Source organism: Lactuca virosa, chromosome 8 (assembly GCF_052849685.1).
Source record: "Lactuca virosa cultivar CGN04683 chromosome 8, Lactuca_virosa_CGN04683_v6, whole genome shotgun sequence".
Lineage (NCBI taxonomy): Eukaryota > Viridiplantae > Streptophyta > Magnoliopsida > Asterales > Asteraceae > Lactuca > Lactuca virosa.
The window spans coordinates 16,606,023-16,611,494 of NC_136433.1; the positions used below are offsets into that span (position 1 = coordinate 16,606,023).

Here is a 5,472-nt window from a genome sequence, read left to right on the forward strand (position 1 = left end):
ATTTGTGGTTTATAATTTATATAAAATTTTTGTAGGCAGTCTACTCTTAGAGGGACACTACCTATATAGATGACAGACAACATGCAACCTATGAATGCATTGAACTGTTTGTTTTGTTTTGTTTTTTTTTTGAGAAACATAACAATTAGTTGTACATACGTTATAAATTTTAACTAAACAATTAAAATTTGAATCAAAACTATTTTACCACACATCCAATAACCACAAAACATAGTTGGAAATGATCAATAACATCGGTTTTGATGTTCGTGCAACTATGAGAGTGTGTCCGTCCAAGGTTGTGCAGGTAAAGAGAAATGTTGGTAAAATTTTCTTCGTGTTCACTGTCTGAGAAACTCATCTTTAGAATTATGGATGATCCAAAGTAAGTGACCAACTAAATGAAATATCATTTTATATACAGACTAAATATTTAGTTTTGAGGGGTCCAGAATGTGTATATGTGACTCCGAAATGTCAGTTCTATGTACAGTATTGACTACCATATTCCGAAATTGACTTTGTCAGCCTGAAATGTATAATGTCAGATTCCGCAATTGAAACACCATCTATCACCATCTACTCCAAAATAAATATTGTTTCCCTAAAATTCTAAATTTCGGAGATAGTAGTCATTTTTCAAATAAAAAAATAACAGGTAATTATTATTATTAAAATAATCATGAATCAGATTCCTTAATTTTCCTAAAAAATACTTATCATTTTAAATAAATACTCCGAAACAAATCCTAAACTGATCAAAGCAGATAGACTATTCCAATAATTTGCTCTTGTATTTATAATATATCGGTTTAGAAAAAAATAAAATAAAAAAGAGCATCCACCTGATGTAAAATGTAAAATTGTAAATACAGTGGGCCATATAACTTATTTCAATAATTTATTAGCAACAGTTTGGAGGGGAAGTCAAGCAACCTCATTGCCCTTCGTTCAAGAAACCCCTTGATGTTGATATCAATGCATTGCACCCTCTCACACTTATCTCAAACAATCAACACAACAACACATATATATGTTCACCGTTATTTTTAACGTTGGATTTTTAACTTTTTCTACTTATGATGATATTAATTTTTCATAAAAGTAATTGATAGTTTAATTTACACCTCATCTTATGCAAACTTTTATATAACTTGGGCTTCATTGTTTGTAGTCTTATCAGTCGTCCTTTAGATTCTTTTGGAATCATAAGTCGGCTTTCACATAGAAGATATTAAAGTTTTGCGTTTGAGCATATCTTCACGTATAGGATACCGATAATAATATATGCCCATATACATGCACATTATATTTCATTTCTTGAGGTTTATTTTTTAAAACCATGTTCACATGATCACATTAAAGAAGATATAGTATAAATCAATGATAAAACCGGTAGACAAAACATTAAGAAATTGCTGATAAATGGATAGTAAGAAGCTACAACATGGTTATGAAATTAATGATGAGGAAAATCGTAAGTCACATAAATTCGCTTCCTGTGTTTCATACTCGATCAATTTCGAGCATTAGCAACAGCCAACACCTAAGCAAAAAATGTAAATTTGCACATATCGTTTGTTGTGTGGGCTTGGGCTTACATTAGCTCATATATGGACCAACGTGTTACATTACACGATTACATATACCAGTATGGGCCGATCGTTAGCATGTCCATACTTTTAAAATTTTGAAAATATTTATTATTGGTACTTTTTTATAAAGCATTTACTATTTGAATAAGCATTTATAAATCTTTTTATCACTAAAATGTAGAGATGTTTTTGAAAATATCACTCCAAACACTTAATAAACTTCAACATTTAAATTTTCTTTTATTCTTTATACATTTTGGCTCTTAAATATAATAATAGTTTATTTTACACCTTTTATATATATATATATATATATATATATATATATATATATATATTCAAACGAGAACAACTACTAATTCAAAAACATTTGAGAACAAATTTGGTCATGAAATGAAAAAAACGTGTGCATTTAAATTTTAATGGAGTGAGGGGCTTATGTGTAATTTAACTCATAATGATACCCATTGCTTTGCTTCTTCACACACAAAACCATTGACACCTCGCTCTAGTCCTGCCCTCCGCCCACCACCGCCTCCTCCCGTTATGCCCCTCCGCCTTCGACACCACCTTGTGCATTTCTTCTTCCTACGTTCTTTCACCTATTCTCGATACTTGTTCCAGTAATCTGATGCTCAACTCAGCAATTTGATCCTTGCGAAGGTACAATCACTACTCTCTTTCTCTTTTTTTCTTTCTCTCTCTAGCTCATTAGATCGACCAAATTAGAATTAAGCTTAATTATCAACTATTAGGATCGATTAGGAGCTCATGATATTGTATTTTGATACTATCGGTTCATATTCGTATCTTATGCTACATGTCTTTTGATGTGATTTAACATCTTGTTCTTAATTGATACCAAATCGAAATTGTAAAGCTCATATTAAATTAACAATAATTAGTATTTACATTTCTCGTTTTTGTGTCTGCTCATCTAGATGTCGGCCTAGCGGCCTCGTCCGACGGCTCATGATTCAGGTAGGTTTGAGCCCCAAATTGTGTAATTTGGTTTTCTTTTAATTGTTTTCTTAGTTATTTAATCTCATTGTAGTTTTGCATCATTTTTATTGGTAGTAGGCATTAATTGGGATTTTAGAGATACTGAAAGAAAGACAAATATGGTCAATGCATATTGTGGAGTTCCAAATCCTAACGGCACTTGACAGTTTATATATAGATATTAGAACAAATAGGATCAGGCAGTGAATTTAGGAATCAACAACCCAACAACACACACAAATTGCTAACAAGAAGAACTATACTGTTGTTTTGCAAAATAATCTAAGGTTGGAAATTAGGATGTTTGTGTTGTTAATGGCTAACCAATTAACCACGATTCTTGAAAGCCACCAGTTAAATAGTTATGTTATTATTGATAATACTTTTTCCATTTACTCAATCGTACTTGGTAAAATTTCTGTCTGGATCTATTTCAAGAAAATTGGTAAGTTCTTCATATTGAACTTGATGAATATGTACTATAGACCAATATTATAGAGATACAAATGACATTCTCCTTATAAAACTAAACCATGTTACCTAACATTCCAGTCTTTTTTGTTAACCCTTAATAATGAAATCACAAGATGTCAATCTTACAAGCACATGTCATGCAATCAATTTAAACACATACAAATGCATTTTTGCAAGTTCTTGTTAGGTTTGTTATAACTTATAGGAGTAATATATAAATGTATGGTGCCTTTGAAATTGAAATTTTGAATGCTAAGGACACGACTAACCTATATATATATATATATATATATATATATATATATATATATACAATAAGCTAGGATTCATAAAACTAAAAGACCAAAATACCCCCGCCCCAATTCTGGGTTTTAGTCCGACTAAGGGCATGTTTGGTTCAAAAAATCCGATGGAATTGGAATTTGGGATTCCATTACGTACATCGCATGTTTGGTTGCCGAATGGATAGAATTCAATTTCGTAGGAGTTGTTTTAGATTCTAACCATGAGGGTGGAGGAAAGAATTGATCAATTTTGTTCTTTTTTTATTTGTTAAAAGACTAAAAGTGTAAATGTATCACTTTGTTGACAGGAAATGATGGAGAATATACATATTATGTATATTCTCAAACAAATACAGGAGGTGTATATGTTGCTAACCAACAAATAAAATGAAGTTGTGTACCCCCATCAAAATTATTATCAAGTATTTTATTTTTCCTATTATTATTTTTTAACCAAAATTATGCTCGCTTTTATCTTTTGATGAGATGTCATTATCATCTTTTTTATTTATTTTATTCAGGAAAACTATCAACAACCAGATGGGTCGTCTTATGGCGAAGAATGCCTTCTAGAAATTAATGGTTTTAGCCCTCATATGGCAAAAATGTATTTGATTTACCGCCTTACTTCCAATACGGTGAGTATCTTAATGGCTTTTTTTGGAGTACTATGTATTTACTATCTTTAGGGTTAAAATTTTAATACCAACTGTTTAATCGAAAAGGAAAAAATGAATATTGCCCATATAAATCATGTGTGATTAAATACATATAATCACATTTGATTAAATACATAATAACAACTACATAATTGAGAACACGAAAATTAATATTGTCCACATAAATCATATATGATTAAATACATATAATCTGATTTGATTATATGTATCTAATGGCATATGATTTATGTTGACAAATTTCATTTTCGTTTTCTCAATACAATAAATGTTTCTCGCGTATTTAATCGCATGTGATTATATGTATTTAATCACATATAAATTATATGGACAAATTTCATTTCCTCGTTTTCGATTCAATACGTGTTCTCATATTTTTTTATCACATGTGATTATATATATATATATATATATATATATATATATATATATATATATATATATATATATAATTACATATGCTTTATGTGCACAAGATTCAGTTTTGTGTTCTTGATTCAATAGTTTTTCTTTGTCCACATTAATCATATGTGATTAAATACATCTAATCACATTTGATTAAATACATGAGAAAAATTATTGAATCGAAAACGCGACAACAAATATTGTCCATATAAAATCATATGTGATTAGATACATACAATCACATGTGAATATATACATGATACCAACTATTGAATCAACAACGCGAAGAAAAATATTTTCTACATAAATCATATGTGATTAAATATATATAATTACATGTGATTAAATATATGACACCAACTATTGAATCGAACACGTGAAAAGTATTGTCCAGATAATCATATCTATAATCACATGTGATTATATGTATCTAATCACATATGATTTATATGGATAAGATTCGTTTTTGTATACTTGTGATTATATGTATCTAATCATATATGATTTATATGGACAAAAAATATTTTTTTCTATACAAATCATAAGTGATTAGATACATATAATCATATGTGATTATATACAAGAGAATAACCATTGAATCAAAACTAAGAAAACAAATATTTGTTTACATTAAACATATGTTATTAAATACATATAATCAGATATGAATAAATACATGAGAAAAATGATTGAATGGAAAACATGAAAATGAACATTGTTTACATAAATCATATATATGATTAGATACATATAATCACATGTGATTATATGTATTTAATCACATGTAATTTATGTGATTATATGTATTTAATCACATGATTTATTCCATTATATGAATTCAATCACATACAATGTTAGTGGTTGTAGGTAGTGAGTGGTGGTTATGTGGTGACGATGGGTGGTAAAGGTGGCGGTTTGGTGGTGACGGGTGGTGGTGGTGGTGGGTCGTGAGTGATGATGGTCGTGGGTGATAGTTGGTTTGTGGTGGTTGTGGGTGGTGATAGGTGGTGAGTGGTGTTGGTAAAGGGTGGTGGG

The 5,472-nt window shown here is 29.7% G+C and overlaps 1 long non-coding RNA gene across 1 annotated transcript; it reads left to right on the forward strand.

The window, feature by feature from the left end:
* The first annotated feature begins 2,081 nt into the window (after positions 1 to 2,081).
* On the forward strand, positions 2,082 to 5,472 carry LOC145134115 (uncharacterized). The gene is made up of 4 exons (XR_013718924.1): positions 2,082 to 2,258; positions 3,664 to 3,777; positions 3,877 to 3,993; positions 5,305 to 5,472. It is a non-coding gene; the product is annotated as an uncharacterized LOC145134115 (long non-coding RNA).